Source organism: Dermacentor albipictus, unplaced genomic scaffold (genome assembly GCF_038994185.2).
Source record: "Dermacentor albipictus isolate Rhodes 1998 colony unplaced genomic scaffold, USDA_Dalb.pri_finalv2 scaffold_16, whole genome shotgun sequence".
NCBI lineage: Eukaryota > Metazoa > Arthropoda > Arachnida > Ixodida > Ixodidae > Dermacentor > Dermacentor albipictus.
In genome coordinates this window covers 7,222,930-7,240,636 of record NW_027225570.1, presented here as the reverse complement: position 1 = coordinate 7,240,636, position 17,707 = coordinate 7,222,930, and positions in this window count along the sequence as shown.

Sequence of the window (17,707 nt, the reverse complement as noted above, 5' to 3'; positions counted from 1 at the left end):
CTGTTTCCGGCGGCGCTGCAGCATCACGGGATACTGGAGGCATCCATAAAAGGCGACGTCGACAACGGGTTGTTTCACTTGGCAGTGGCGACGACGACACTTCTATATCGCCTAATCCTTGTTGCCCTTTTGCTGCAGATCGCTGCTTTCTGCGCGGCTGTACATTGCACCGAAATCAGCGCAGATCATCGCACGTGCCAACGTGTTCGACTAGCCGAGCCAAACTGCGACCAGGAGGTGCTACTGTCCGCTGTTTCCGGCGGCGCTGCAGCATCACGGGATACTGGAGGCATCCATAAAAGGCGACGTCGACAACGGGTTGTTTCACTTGGCAGTGGCGACGACGACACTTCTATATCGCCTAATCCTTGTTGCCCTTTTGCTGCAGATCGCTGCTTTCTGCGCGGCTGTACTTTGCACCGAAATCATCGCAGATCATCGCACGTGCCTACGTGTTCGACTAGCCGAGCCAAACTGCGACCAGGAGGTGCTACTGTCCGCTGTTTCCGGCGGCGCTGCAGCATCACGGGATACTGGAGGCATCCATAAAAGGCGACGTCGACAACGGGTTGTTTCACTTGGCAGTGGCGACGACGACACTTCTATATCGCCTAATCCTTGTTGCCCTTTTGCTGCAGATCGCTGCTTTCTGCGCGGCTGTACTTTGCACCGAAATCAGCGCAGATCATCGCACGTACCTACGTGTTCGACTAGCCGAGCCAAACTGCGACCAGGAGGTGCTACTGTCCGCTGTTTCCGGCGGCGCTGCAGCATCACGGTATACTGGAGGCATCCATAAAAGGGGACGTCGACAACGGGTTGTTTCACTTGGCAGTGGCGACGACGACACTTCTATATCGCCTAATCCTTGTTGCCCTTTTGCTGCAGATCGCTGCTTTCTGCGCGGCTGTACTTTGCACCGAAATCATCGCAGATCATCGCACGTGCCTACGTGCTCGACTAGCCGAGCCAAACTGCGACCAGGAGGTGCTACTGTCGGCTGTTTCCGGCGGCGCTGCAGCATCACGGGATACTGGAGGCATCCATAAAAGGCGACGTCGACAACGGGTTGTTTCACTTGGGTTGTTTCAAGGCAGTGGCGACGACGATACTTCTATATCGCCTAATCCTTGTTGCCCTTTTGCTGCAGATCGCTGCTTTCTGCGCGGCTGTACTTTGCACCGTAATCATTGCAGATCATCGCACGTGCCTAGGTGTTCGACTAGCCGAGCCAAACTGCGACCAGGAGGTGCTATACTGTCGGCTGTTTCCGGCGGCGCTGCAGCATCACGGGATACTGGAGGCATCCATAAAAGGCGACGTCGACAACGGGTTGTTTCACTTGGCAGTGGCGACGGCGACACTTCTATATCGCCTAATCCTTGTTGCCCTTTTGCTGCAGATCGCTGCTTTCTGCGCGGCTGTACTTTGCACCGAAATCAGCGCAGATCATCGCACGTGCCTACGTGTTCGACTAGCCGAGCCAAACTGCGACCAGGAGGTGCTACTGTCCGCTGTTTCCGGCGGCGCTGCAGCATCACGGGATACTGGAGGCATCCATAAAAGGCGACGTCGACAACGGGTTGTTTCACTTGGCAGTGGCGACGACGACACTTCTATATCACCTAATCCTTGTTGCCCTTTTGCTGCAGATCGCTGCTTTCTGCGCGGCTGTACTTTGCACCGAAATCATCGCAGATCATCGCACGTGCCTACGTGCTCGACTAGCCGAGCCAAACTGCGACCAGGAGGTGCTACTGTCGGCTGTTTCCGGCGGCGCTGCAGCATCACGGGATACAGGAGGCATCCATAAAAGGCGACGTCGACAACGGGTTGTTTCACTTGGCAGTGGCGACGACGACACTTCTATATCGCCTAATCCTTGTTGCCCTTTTGCTGCAGATCGCTGCTTTCTGCGCGGCTGTACTTTGCACCGAAATCATCGCAGATCATCGCACGTGCCTACGTGCTCGACTAGCCGAGCCAAACTGCGACCAGGAGGTGCTACTGTCCGCTGTTTCCGGCGGCGCTGCAGCATCACGGGATACTGGAGGCATCCATAAAAGGCGACGTCGACTAAGGGTTAATAATTGCTTCACTTGGCAGTGGCGACGACGACACTACTATATCGCCTAATCCTTGTTGCCCTTTTGCTGCAGGTTAGTGTTTGAACAAATTTTTACTTTTGCTTTTTCTTCTTTCTTTCTTGGATGGATGGATGGATGTTATGAGCGTCCCCTTTGGAACGGGGCGGTGGGTTGCGCCACCAAGCTCTTGCTACTATACTGCGTAATATTCTACCTAGGTTAAACAATGAAAAAAGAAAAAAGAAAAAAACACTATGAACTACCACGCCCAAATTTTCTGATCCCCTATTGCGAACTATGCTTTTGTACGTCTCTGTCGTTTGTCGTTTCTCTACTTTTCTTCCACCAATCCTCCAGTCGCCTCTTACTAATGTCTATTGCGGACATGTTTGCTTTACCACTGCTCCCTCTGAACCCAAGGGCTTCAAGGAGGCCAGTGGTGCCTAAATCGACCGCTGAGTAGACGTCTTCACATTCCAATAAAACATGCTCCGTAGTTTCCCTAGCTTTACCGCAGCAAGCACATGCTTCTTCTTCCTTCTTATATCTCGCTTTATAGGTGCGTGTTCTAAGGCATCCTGATCTCGCTTCGAAAAGTAATGAGCTTCCCTTTGAGTTATCATATATGGTTTCTTTCCTGATTTCGTTTTTTCCTCTTGAGTAGTTACTCATGGCAGGTTTCTTTTCCATTGCCGCCACTCATGAGATTAATTCAGCTTCTCTGACTTTCCGCTTGACCTTTGTTGTTGTGTTGTCCACCCTACAGGCCGCATACTTGCTGGTAAGCTTCCTAGTTCTTTTCCTCCACTGTGAATCAATGTTTTTCCTGTACAGATACCTGAACACTCTCCCAGCCCATTTACTTTCTTCCATATTCCTCAGCCGTTCTTCATACTCAATTTTACTGCAAGCTTCCCTCACTTCAAAACTACTCCCCTCCATATCACCCTGCACAGCTTCATTTGTAGTCTTCCCGTGAGCGCCCAATGCGAGGCGACCCACTGACCTTTGGTTCCCGTCGAGTCCTGATTGTACCCCTGATTTATAGCAAACAACCGCATTTCCAAAAGTAAGTCCTGGAACCATTACACCTTTCCACATACCTCGGGGGACCTCGTACCTATTGTATCCTCATAGCGCTCTGTGCTTCATTATGGCTGCATTTCTCTTCCCCGTTACTGTTATGGTTTTTTTCCTGTGTTTCCATATATCCATTGCCTTCGTTTATCCTACACCAAGGTATTTATATTCTGTTACCCGAGGTATTTCTTGGCCCTGTATCTCCACTGTCTGTTCACTGTTTTCATTGAATACCATAACACCTGATTTTCTAACACTAAACCTCAAGCCTAAGTCGTTGCCTTCCTGTCCACAGATATTAGCCAGACGTTGCAAATCACTTTGCTTGTTAGCTAGCAACACAATGTCGTCCGCATAAAATAAACTCTGTTTTCTCTGTCGTCGTCACTGCCACATTGTGGAGCTTTTTTTTTATTGCTTGCTACCCTGCCTTCGAATGTTGAACTGTCTCGCGAACTTGAAAAATTGCGCTCTGAGGTTGAGGGACTGCGAGAGAGTGTTTCACTGTTTAACACTCTGTACGAGGAAATGAAAAAGAACCAGGAGACGCTAGTTTCTGAGAATAAGTCGTTGAAAAAATCAAACGAACACCTGTCAAAGAGGGTGGCACACCTTGAGCAATATTCTAGACAGAATAATATTGAAATTAAAGGTGTACCTTGCACTGATGATGACTGGGTCGCAGTCATTCAGATCATTGCAGGAAAAGTTGGCTGTCCAGTTTCGCCCAGTGATGTTGACATCGCCCACCTTGTTATTTCAAAGCACGGCAAGAATGTAATCGTTCGTTTTTGTTCGCGGCTGAAAAAATCCCACTTTTTGAGGAAGGCTAGAAGGGCTCGTCTGACCACGACAGCACTTGGCTTTTCTCAGGAAAATAAGGCTTTTGTAAACGAGCACCTCACCCCTGAAAATAAACGCCCGTTTGCGCAAGCACTCGCACTCAAAAAAGAAATGAAATGGAAGTTCATCTGGACCCATAACTGCCGTATTAAAGTTAGAAAGGCTGAAAAAAGCAGAGTGTACACAATAAGGGGTGACCGTGACCTAACTATCATCACTGGGTAGTCCCCTTCGTCGCAGGGTTGGAAATCTATGTACGCAAACATGGAATACAAAGAATTACTTCTACCCAAAGAAATTAAATACTGCAATTCATCATGTGAATCTGTCCTACACATCAACGTGCACTCTGTTTTAAACAAGAAAGATGCTATCTCACTTTTTCTCGATCATTTTTCTTTGATTCGATATTATAATGTTTTCTGAAACATGGTACACCTCCGGATGTAAAATGTTCCAGCCGCATGCATAGCAGCGCCCATGGGTTAAGGCCGCCCACTGTTACAAATTGATGGACCGAACAGTTTACAATCAAGGACGACTCTTGTGAGGTCGAGGATCTCTGTTACCAAAACTCTTTTCTAAGCCGTGCAAACAGGCGGGGCGATGGCGTGGCGCTTCTTGTGACTAGACATAAAAATTGTGAAATACTATCCGAGTACAGCCGTTGAACTGTTGACTATGAGATCTTAACACTGAAGCATAAAGATGAAACCATTTCTGTTGTTTATCGTCCCCCTAGCGGAAATTTAGCGCGCTTCATTGAGTTCTATGAGGCTTTCTTACATTGTGTTAGCAAGGAAAGCTATAGGCTTATATGCGGTGGTGACTTCAATATCATTGTTTTAGATGATGAATGCTCGAAAGATTTCTTTTCCGTACTATCATCATCGGGTTTTGAAAATTACATTGGTACGCCAACAGGAATCACCTGTTCCTCCTTATCTGCCCTTGACCTTATTGTGACAAATGTAGACACTGCAGTCTATAGAGTTGGTACGATTGAATCTGACCTTAGTGATCACTGTCCAGTTTTTCTGATGTATTGTAATGAATCCAACACGTGTAGAAACTCGACTACTGCATTTAAGATACAGCTTATCACACAAGATAGGCTTGTTAGATCTGCGTTATAAAACCAAGACGCGAATGACGCATACAATATTTTCATCGATATCTTTACAAGAATATACCATAAGCATTTCCCTTATAAAGTTATAAAATCTCCAAGAAAGCTAGAAAACCATGGATCACTAAACAACATTTGAAGATGATTAAAGAAAAGCGTGGCAAGTACCATTCATTTTTACGGACACGTTCTGAGATCGCATTAAAAGAATTTAAAATTTATAGGAATCGGTTGAATGCTGAGCTAAAACAAGCAAGAAATACATATTATCAAAGTATTTTTGCGGATGTCAGTCGACAGCAGCCGGATGTAACGTGGAAAATAATCAATACTTTACTGGGTCGTAAGAGCAAAACCAGTGCCCCAAATACAATAACACACAACGGTTCCGTGCGCAGCAGTAAATCACTTGCAGATTTTTTCAACGAGCACTTTGTAAACACCGCCCTCGCATACGGCGATGCCACAAATACACCCTCTACCACCAAAGGTATAAGGGACCCTGAAACGATTTTGGCGATTTTCTACAAACGTACTGAGTCGTTAGAGTAGGTCCTTCTGATCATTAATTGACACATCTAAGTGCTCTGCGTAAAGCGTGTAATTTATTATAAGGTTTTAAAGGGACCCTGAAACGATTTTGGCGATTTTCTACAAACGTACTGAGTCGTTAGAGTAGGTTCTTCTGATCATTAATTGATGCATCTAAGTGCTCTGCGTAAACCGTGTAATTTATTATAAGGTTTTAAAAATACCCATCGCTGCCGATCGCAGCGCACTGCTCGGCGGAATTTTAAGCCGCCCCTACCCATATGATGCAAATAACCCATATTACGTCACATGGGCGAGCTATCTGATTGGCTGACCAGGGCGCGTGGTCGATAATTTTTCCAACTTCATGGTGAACAAATGATGCTCGTAATAGTTGGAATGTTAGTTACTTTGTTTTTGTAAAAAGAAAATAACTTAAAGAGAATACACAAGAATAGTTTTTTAGTACACTTCAGCACTTCCGGCACACAGCAAGTGTCGTCTGCTTGTGTTACAACGTACTCCATTTTGACGAGAGCTCCGCGGTCAGAGTCGGTCTCAGTCTTTTCGCGAGCACTATGATTCGACTTTGTTGCCTTGTGGACTGCAAACCTAGCGACCTGCAAACCGCGAGTCCAGTATTAGGGCAAACGCAAGCGCAGGGGGACAGGGTCTGGCCGCTTGACTGTGTCGGGATGAGCCATGAGATGAGCAGAAGGGCAAATGTGAACGGTCTGCACGGTGCAGCCACCTGGTGGCACAGAGCTCAACCATACACAGTAGCAGCAACGAAGTGTATTCTTTGCTGCTGGTGTGTATTTTTCGCAGGAGTGTAATCATCAACACGTTGATTTATAAATGTTTAAAATGCTTTAGACTTGGTTAGAGCAATATTAGCGCTTTGTTTGACTGGTTAAGCGCTGCGCCAGCAAGTGTCTGGACCGTGCAGACCGATCAGGCTGCTCACGTACGTCTACGCTAAAGTTCCTTCATCAGCTTGAGTTTATGCCTCCAGTCATTTGCCGAAATGACCAGCTTGCCTGTTTTTAGCGGAGTACCGGACACGTTCGGCGCTACGACAGAATGCTCGCAACACACGCTGCTTCGATAGCTCTCGGTCGACGGCCAAGCGGCTAGCGGAGAGGTCTCGCGCGGGAGGGGGCGTGCTCCTAAACAAACGGAAGTGAGCGATGTGACGTCGCATCGTGACGCTGAACCAGTGAAGGCGGAGCTTAGCGCCGCTCGCTCGGCGAGCGAGTTGAGGAGGAAAAGCATAGCTAGGGAGGAGGGTAACTTCTAATCGCTTGCAGCTCCATTAATACGTAACGCTTCACTTAAATTGTGGTGCGAATGTTCTACTTAAGCTGTACCCTACGCACCTACAAAATTTGTCCGAACCGTTTCAGGGGCCCTTTAAAAATGCACATCACTGTCGATCGCAGCGCACTGCTCGGCGGAATTTTAAGCCGCCCCTACCCATATGATGCAAATAACCCATATGACGTCACATGGGCGAGCTATCTGATTGGCTGACCAGGGCGCGTGGTCGATAATTTTTCCAACTTTATGGTGAACAAATTATGCTCGTAATAGTTGGAATGTTAGTTACTTTGTTTTTGTAAAAAGAAAATAACTTAAAGCGAATACACAAGAATAGTTTTTTAGTAGACTTGAGCACTTCCGGCACACAGCAAGTGTCGTCTGCTTGTGTTACAACGTGCGCAGTCTTTGACGAGAGCTCCGCCGTCAGTGTCGATCAGTCTTTTCGTGAGCACGATGAATCACCCTTGTTGCGTTGTGGGCTGCAGACGTAGCGACTGGAAAGATGTAAAGTTGCGAAATCGTGTCCCTCTGCAAGGCAGCATACGAGCGAACTGGCTGCTGCGCATCGGACTGCGGCTATCCGATAGGCGCCAGGATTTGCGCGTTTGTGGCCGTCACTTTACAGCGGAAGATTACTAACGCAAAAGCGTTTCGCAAGTCCGGTATTAGGGCAAACACAAGCGCAAGGGGACAGGGTCTGGCCACCGTTTATTGATCCACCGTTTATAAAACGCGACGCAAATGTTCTCGGCTACTACAACGTCGGCAGCATGGTCGGCAGGTTGCTGCACGGCAGCGTGGCTAGCGTAGCGCAAACTTAGACTGCAGCGCCATCTCAGTGCCTAGGCGCAAAACGCGCCCGCTTTTGGAGGAGCAGTTTCGAAACTAAAAAAGCTTTATAAACGGTGGGTCTGGCCACTTGACTGTGCCGGGATGAGCCATGAGATGAGCAGAAAGGTAAATGTGAATGGTCTGCACGGTGCAGCCACCTGGTGGCACAGAGCTCAACCATACACAGTAGCAGCAACGAAGTGCATTCTTCTTTGCTGCTCGTGTGTATTTTTCGCAGGAGTGTAATCATCAACACGTTGTTCTTATAAATGTTTAAAATGTTTTACACTTGGTTAGAGCAATATTAGCGCTTCGTTTGACTGTTTAAGCGCTGCGCCAACAAGTGTCTGGACCGTTCAGACCGATATCAGGCTGCTCACGTACGTCTACCCTGAAGTTCCTTCATCAGCTTGAGTTTATGCCTCCAGTCATTTGCCGAAATGACCAGCTTGCCTGTGGTTACCGGAATACCGGCCACCTTCGGCGCTACTACAGAATGCTCGCAACGCACGCTGCTTCGATGGCTCTCGGTCGACGGCTAAGCGGCCAGCGGAGAGGTCTCGCGCGGGAGGAGGCGTGCTCCAACAACCGGAATTGGACGATGTGACGTCGCATCGTGACGCAGGACCAGTGAAGGCGGAGCTTAGCGCCGCTCGCTCGGCGAGCGAGTTGAGGAGGAAAGGCATGGCTAGGGAGGAGGGTAACTTCTAATCGCTTGTAACTCCATTAATACGTAACGCTTCACTTAAATTGTGGTGCGAATGTTCTACTTAAGCTGTGCCCTATGCGCCTACAAAATTTGTCCGAACCGTTTCAGGGGCCCTTTAACACTGTTCAGCAAACCATTTTTATGCAGCCCATTAATGAATATGAAGTTTAGAGTACCTTCGCTAGCTTAAAAAATAGCAAGGTAGTCGATATTGAAAATGTACAGGTAAAGCCCATAAAATACTGTTTATGTTACATTTCTAATTTTTCTGGCACATATATTCAACCTAGTGTTGCAATCGGGAAGCTTCCCAGAATGTATGGAATGTGCCAGGGTTTCAGCAATCTTTAAAGGTGGTGATCACAATGTACCGAGTAAATATAGGCCAACATCTGTATTGCCTGTTTTTTTCTAAGGGTCTTGAAAAAATATTATTCTCTCGCAGGACAAAATTTCTTGACAAATGCGATGTTTTACCAAGTGCACAGTTCGGCTTCAGAAAGGGAAGATCAACAGAGACGGCTCTACTTTCATTAAAGGAGTACATCCTACAAAACATAGAAAAGAACATGTTTACGCTTACTCTATTTGTGGATTTTAGCAATGTGTTCGACTGCCTTGATCATTCGACACTACTTGGCAAATTGCAGTCTTATGGTATACGTGGTAATTCTTTAAATTTATTACAAACATATCTCAGTAAATGGCTACAGTGCACATGTATAAATGGTGAAACCTCAACCCTCTTACACAATAAATTTGGGGTACCGCAAAGGAGTGTGCTGGGACCACTTTTGTTTAACATCTATAATAATGATATAGTAGATTTAGACATAAGGGCAAAACTTATTATATATGCAGACGACAGCACCATTATAATGGAAGGATCTGATATAAACCAGTTATCATCACGATGTAACGATCTTCTGAAGAAGCTATATATATGGTCTAAGGAAAATCAACTTAAGATTAATGCAACAAAGACAAAGGTTATGATATTTCATGCGAAAAACAAAAAAGCAACATTAAACCATACCATTATTTTTGAGGATCGAGAAATAGGAATTGTTGACAGTTACTAAATTATTGGTGTTCATTTTTCATCTGCTTCAACTTGGACACACATGTAAGCTATCTATGCAAAAAACTATCCTCTGTGACAGGAGTACTATGCCTTTGTCGCGGCATGCTACCAGCCTCCGTCAAACTACAGATATATTATGCCCTTTTCAATTCACTGCTAAACTACTGTGCATTGGTCTGGTGCACAACTAAAGCCAACATAAACAGACTTTTCATATTGCAGAAAAAGATTATTCGTCAGATCGGAAACCTAAAACCTTTGTCAACGACTAGAGATGCATATAAATTGTTTAATATTGTCAGAGTGGAACACCTTTACAAATACCGATTATTATATGTGATGCAATTTTCTGAGACATCAGTAAAGAACGTTATTGAACGTCTAGCATGCTTAAAACAACGTCAGCATAGGATAAACACAAGAAAATCTGACAAATGGATTAGTCCACATTTCCGTGCATGCTGCTACGTACACCAATCGCTAGCCTGCAACTTACCGTTTATGCTCAACAAATATGTAGATATTGCAGGTTACAATAGGAAGCAACTCAGATAATATTTTGTGCAGTTATGATATGTTGTTTCAGTGCTAACAAGCCGTTTTCATTGTCTTGTTTTTCTTATTTTTCTCCTTCATATATGTATTTCGCCGTCATTACTGCGGTGCACTATGACATAGTTATTGATAATGCAGTCATGACTATTATGTTTTCTGCCTCACATACATGTATATGTCTACTACAGTGTTTGATCGTGTGCCAAGGTGATGTTGCCATGTAAGGTCTGTTGGGCCCCATCAACAGTGGCGTAGCTAGGTCGTCTAGCACCCGGGGCCCATAGGTCTTCTGTCACCCCCCTCCCCTGGTGTAGCCGTCGGAAAGAGGGGTGTCTTCAGGCGTACATGACACCCCCCCGCCGCCCTCTCACTGGCCCCTTGCACCCGGGGCCCACGGCCCCCCGGCCCCCCCTGTTGCTACGCCACTGCCCATCAAGCTACTCTCGTAGCTTTTAGCCCAAAATGACCATCCAGTTTCTGTTTCTTTTACTGGAAAATAAAGATTGATTTGAACCTGTGCAGGGTGATATGAGCTGGACTAGTTTTGAAGTGAGGGAAGCTCGCAGTAAAATTGAGTATGAAGAACGGCTGAGGAATATGGAAGAAAGTAAATGGGCTGGGAGAGTGTTCAGGTATCTGTACAGAAAAAACATTGATTCACAGTGGAGGAAAATAACTAGGAAGCTTACCAGCAAGTATGCGGCCTGTAGGGTGGGCTACACAGCAACAAAGAAGGTCAAGCGGAAACTCAGAGAGGCTGAAATAATCTCATGGGTGGCGGCAATGGAAAGAAACCTGCCATGAGTAACTACTTAAGAGCAAAACACGAAATCAGGAAAGAAACCATTTATGATAACTGAAAGAGAAGCTCATTACTTTCGAAGCGAGATCGGGATGCCTTAGAACAAGCACATATAAAGCGAGATATAAGAAGGAAGAATAAGCATGCTTGCTGTGGTAAAACTAGGGAAACTATGCAGCATGAAATCGAGGGTTCGACGGAAGCCCGTCTGGTCGGGATGAAGCATGAAGCAATAAAACGATGGACACCGACCAACAGAAATGCTAAAAAATGATTAAATCTAAAAGACGTTTCGGCTTCCCTACGGAAGGCTTGTTCACAATGGGATCACGGAAGGTTCATGGGAGCTTATGTATACTTCAAAACGTGCCGTAAGCAGCGCGCGAATGACGGGGGGGGGGGGGGGGGGGGTTCCCTCATTTCGATTGAGCGTGTGAAGCGTTTTTTGTATCTCCAGTGATTCCAGATACAGCCGCGATTTCAGGTTTCTTTCTTGGCCGATAACTCTCGAGCGATCCCAGTCAATCTTGTGGTTCGTTGCATCCGTGTGCTCGGCAAGGGCATCCGAAACTGTACGTTTCTCGACATCTTTCTGATGCTGCCTCAGTCTCTGTTTGATGTTGCTCGATTCCCCAATGTATGCGTAGTCGCAATCTGCGCAGGGTATCTTATAGACTACGCCGAGAAACGATTATCTCGGAAGACTGTCCTTACCGCCAACGAGGTGGTGGTGGTGGTGGTAGAAACATTTATTGCCAGTGATATGAATGGTGGGGGCGAAGCCCCCTACATGGCACTTGGGTGCTCTCTTACTATGAGGGGCCACCCTTACAAAGCGAAGGAGAATCCTTGAAGCGCAATCCTTCTAATTGCACTGGAGATGATCCGGCACTGGTCTTGAGCGGAAGTGCAGGTCAGAAGAGCCTCCCAGTAAGACACTGCCACGGCAGGTGATGGAGGATGAGGGAAGGTGGGGCACGTGAAGAGGGTGTGCAGAAAATCTCCTGGTTTGCCGCAAAGTTTGCATGTTGATGGGAATTGGTCTGGGTATCTGGCATGTAGTAGTATGGGGTATGGATCAGTCCGAGTTTGTAGTCGTCGCCAGTATGCGGCCTGCTCTATGGTGAGGGATGGTGCTGGGGGTGTGTATTCCCTTCGTTTGTCCCGGTAGTACGAGAGAATATCACGGAAGGACAGCAGGCACTCTCCGGCCCGTAGAGAGGGCTCGGCTCCCACTGCCCGGAATGTGAGACCTCGGGCAAGGAGTGAGCCTCCTCGTTGCCGGGGAGGCCGGCATGTGCTAGCGTCCAGATTAGGGTTATGCGGCGCCGGGGCTGCCAGAAGCGTAGTAAGCGCGCAGCGGTGCGGGATATGTTGCCATTGGCATAGTTGAGAATGGCGGATTTGGAGTCAGTGATAATTTTGGTGGCAGATGTAGAGATGACAGCAAGCGTGATGGCTGCCTCTTCTGCCTCTGTGGTGGAATTGGTGATGATTGAACTGGAGGTTAGAAGCTTTGCTCGATTGCCGACTACCGCCAGGGCCATACGAGAGCTTGACGTATATTCTGCTGCGTCCACGTAGACCACCTCATTGTCCTCGCCATACTCTTTGTGGATGGCCCGAGCCCTTGCTATTCGGCGGTTCCCGTCTCGCTCAGGGTTCATGTTCTTGTGGACAGGGGGTATGTTGAGGTTAGAGCGGAGGATAGGAGAAAGGGGAGACCCTCTCGGTAGGGTGTGTAATTGGGGTTAGGCTTAATCGGTATAACAGAGCGCGGCCAGCCTCCGAGTTAGATTGACGGGATATTTGTGCCGTAAAGGTGGCTTCTCTGAGTTCCTCAAAGGTGTTGTGGACACCGAGTTTGAGGAGTCGGTAATTGGATGTGCTGGAAGGAAGGTGTAGAGCTGCTTTCGTGCAACTCCGTAGGAGCGCGTTTACACAATCTCTCTCCTTCTGTCGAAGGGGTAGGTAAGGAAGAGCATATGCGGTGTGGCTTATTAAGTAAGCCTGGGTGAGGCGAAGCGCGTTTCCCTCGCGTAAGCCAGCCCGGCGGTTCGCTATGCGACGAACCAGTCGGGTGGTCTGTTGAGCGTGTGTTTGGAGAGTCTTTATGACTTCTTCGTGCGCACCATGAGAGTGGATAACTAGTCCTAGCACTCGGATTTCGGATACTAGTGGGATGGGGTGGGTGCGAAGCGTAAGGGTGATGGGAGTAATGAATGGAAGTTCAGTAGACCAAGTTCGCGGAAGATATTTGCAGATGGTACTATTGGGGAATTGTATGCAACATTTTTAAGAATGTTTTTTATAATCCGGTTTACCCTGCATCTCTAACGATCCGAACAAAAGCAAAAGACTGTAATTCCGTACCTCAACACACTGTAACCTAGTGCATGTGCTATAATCTTTTTTACAGACAAGGGTGCAAGACTTTTGATATTAAACAACAGCCAAAGTACTGACCTCAGTTTAGAACAAATAAGTGATAAGCGATGTTGCCACGATAAATTACTATCGAAATAGATTCCGAAATATTTCACACAATCCACGTATGGAATAGGCGCACATTTACAATGAACACAGTCCGACACATGCAAGCAGAGAGGCATGTTAATAACCGTAGTCTTTAGTGGGGAGCGATAACAAACAAGTTGTGTTGTTTGGGCATTTACAACAATTCCATTATTAGAGAACCAAAGCATTGCTTTGTACACGTTATTTTGCAACATTTCTCGTGTTGTAAACTGGAAGTATCACGTGACCCAAGGAAGGCCAGAGGGGCCCCAAAGGATGTCCACCCCTGTATAAGAGAATGATTATCTAAGTTAATTAATTAATCATTAGTGGTTGACATAAGGTGGATTAGGGAGGATTAAGGTTGATTAGAGTGTATTAAAGAAGATTAAGGTGGATTAGAGTGCATTACGAAGGATTAAGATGCATGAATAAAGATTAACGTGCGTGGAGGAGGATTAAGGCGGATTATGGTGGATTAAGGTGAAGTGCTGATGAAAGGGTATTAAGACCGATTGGGGTGGATTAGGGTGCATGAGCAACAATCCAATCACTAATCAATCATTACTTTGGTAATCATTAATCATCTCTTTACGCGGCTGCACATGCTTTGGTTCGCTTCCCGCCTTCCTTCGGTCACGTGATATTTTCTGTAGCTCACAACGGGACCTTGAAACAGAGGTCTAAGGCTTTCGCTTAATAAGCCACACACAAAGGGATGTGTCACAAGCAATACTAGACCAGACGCACGAAGTAAAGCATCTGATCATGTGGCAGAAAAATTGTCTGGAGTATAGAACTCGCCTCAAAGCTCCCTTTAAATCAGTATACCCCGTTCATACGGCTTTAAGAAAAAACCAACCTCGTCATAAACGTTGCCTCCAGCATTATCGATGCTGTTATTAGCATTTCTCAAAATTTTCAACCCCACTGGGGCGCGCAACTGGCCCAAAATAACACACCTCCATAGAATCCTGCGGCCCGTCCGCGGGAGCCCAGGAGGAATAGCGCGCCGTGCGCAGCCGGCGGGCGAGGAGAATCGAGGAGGAAAGCGTCGTGAGGAGGAGAGTGTCGCTACTTTCAAATTAGGTAGTGACTACAGTGACGGGGCCCGGCACATTAACATCTGCACTACAGTGACGGGGCCCGGTACTTTAACATTCACACTACGGTGACGGGGCCCGTCGCTTTAACAACAACACTACACCGACGAGGCCGTCACTATAAAGATGTCGGTATTGGGGGCGAGGACCATAGAGTTTCCTACAAAATTACTAGAGGGAACTCTGGCGCTAGTGTCTACGTGAGCTATAATGGGAGCGGTTCTCCCAGCATGGGAATTATGGGAAGTACATGGATTTGCCTAAACTTCGTTCTTTTGGCTTCAAAGGGCTTTGTATATGCTCAGTGGTCTCCATTTCGGCTCCGCAAGCTATGCATCGAAGGTCCACGTCTTCAAATTTAGCCCTGTATGTTTTCGTTCTCAAAACCCCCGTCCTAGCTTCGAATAATAGTGAGCTGCCCCGCGAGTTATCAAATAAGAGCTCTCTCTTAATCTCCTGTTTTTGTGACCTATACATTGATAGCGCTGACTTTCCGAGCATTCTTTCTTCCCACATTTTTCTTTCCGTCTCCTTCACCTCCTTTCCCACACTAGCACCACGTTGGACCCCCTACCTCGGCTGTAGGTATCTATTCCTCAGCTTTTTCGTTCTGAGTGTCCACTTTGTGCTCAAACTTTTCATGTACAGATATTTGTACACTTCTCCTGCCCACCTTTTTTCCTCCAGTGCTGGGATCGAGTCTCTGTTCAAATTTTAGTTTACTTATTGCCTCTCTACCTTCGAATGACGTCCATCCCATGGCCCCTGCACTCCCTCATTAGGGGTGTTCCCATGTGCTCCTAAGGCCAACCTGCCTACACTTCTCTGTCTCGTTTCCATGCATGCCTGAACTTCCGATTTCATGCACAGTACTGAATTTCCGAATGTGAGGCCAGGTACCATAACCCCTTTCCATACGCCCCTAACCACCTCGTACCTATTATAGTTCCAAAGTTTTTTATTACCGCTGAGTACCTTTTCACTTTTTCAATCACAATTTTTTCCTGTTCTTCCAAGTACTTTTTTGCCCTCGTTTAGCCATATGCCCAAATACTTGTATTTTTCAACATGATCAATCTTAGTGCTTTGTATTTCCAATGGTTCCCCCCTTTCTTCATTGTATACTATTATTCCAGACTTCTCTCTACTGAATTGCAGTCCCAGTTTTTCTCCCTCCTCTCCACATATGCTCATTAGTTCCTGTAGCCCTACTCGGGTGTCAACAAGCAGTACAATATCATCTGCATACATCAATCCGGCTAGTACTTGAGCTACCTTCTGCCCTTCCAGCATATAGCTTATGTCAGTTCCTATTGTGCTCTGTTCTAGTCTCTTTTCCATTTGGCTCATGTAGATCATAAAAAGCAGAGGCGACAATGGACAGCCCTGCCTGAGACCTCTTCTTATTTTAGCTGGCTTTGTAGTTCCCCCTCCCATGTTATCTCTACCTCATTATCTGTATAAACTTGTTGTAGGAACTCAATCATCTTTCTATCTAGACCATATTCCCTCAACTGGCTCCATAACTTTTCTCGGTTTACATTATCATAGGCTCCTCTAATGTCTAAAAAAGCTATCCATAGCGGTTTCTGCCTGGCTGTCGCTATCTCTATGCACTGTGTAATAACAAATAAATTATCATCTAGCCTTCTGTTCCTTCTAAATCCATTCTGCAGTTATCCCAAGATCTCTTCACGCTCTGCCCATTCCTCCATTCTCTCTTTCATCATCTGCATTGCTACTCTGTATATGACTGATGTGATAGTTATTGGCCTGTACGATTTAATGTTGTCCTTGCTTCCCTTACCTTTGTAAACTAATATCATTCTGCTTGATTTCCAGTCCTGTGGAACATCTCCCCCTACTACTATTTGTTCAATAAGTTGTCGTAATTTTAATTTACTTTTCTGGCCTAATATGCTTATCAATTTCATAGGTATGCCATCAGGTCCTGTCGCTGTTCCCACGGGGACCTTGTGTTCAATTCTGTCCCATTCCTTACTTGTCATCCTTCTGTACTCCTCCTCTAATTCTGTCCTGCTGTTGTCATTGTTCTCCATTTCGCTACCCACTGGCTCTGCAAATGCTGCCTCTATTGTTAACCTAATATATTCCTGCGCTTCCTCTCCCTCTACCTTTGTTCCTTCTGGTGTGGTCAGTGAGTGCTGAGCCACCTCTGTCTTCTTACTCTGTTGCCTAATGTGTTCCCAAAATTTCTTAGAGGCATTTCTGTCTTTTTTTCGTATCTCTAACATCCACTGTACCTCAACTTTTGCTATCTTGGCTTGAATTAATGCCAATGCTTCTCTTTTCATTGCACGGTAATCCTCCCATTTTGTCTCCACCTCTTCTGGTGTGGCTCCCCTTTTCTTCGCTGCTCTGTGTTTTCTGCACGCATCTTTGCGTTGCTCTATGGCCTCCTTAACTTCTCAGTCCCACCAGCTTTTCGGTTTATATTTTCCCTGCTTACTTCCTAGTTTCCTAATCTGTCCCTTCTCTAGCTCTCGTTTAAACATACCCATTAACTCGTCGTATGTCCATGCCCTTTGCGGTTGCTTGGATACCATGCTTTCAATGTTTTTCGCCACTTCTTGTAGCTGCCTGTCATTCAATTTGCTCATACCTTTCATTTCTTTAGTATCTACCAGTGGTACTGTCCTTCCAAAACTGATTTTGATTCGTTTGTGATCACTCCCAAGGCTTTTTGTACCTTCCTCATCAATTTGCATACATCCCAACCGTTCATACAGCTTGTGGGACATTAGGTAGTAGTCGATTGCCGAGTGGGTGTTATTTCTTTCCCATTTTATTTTCCCGTCGCATTTAATTTCAGTATTAACTATCACAAAATCATGAGCCTCACAAAAATGTACTAACATCTGCCCTGTTGCATCTGTCGCCCCGTCAAAGTATTCCAAATGTGCATTCATGTCCCCTTGGATGATTATGTCACGTTTCATAGCTAACTCCCTGATGTCCTTGGCCATACATTTGAAATGTTTTGCATTCTCCTCTTTCGACTCATTCCCCCTTTTCAGATACACAACTCCCAGGATTGTCTCAACATTCCCTACGGTGCCCTTGAGCCACATGTGCTCACTGCAGCTCTCCCT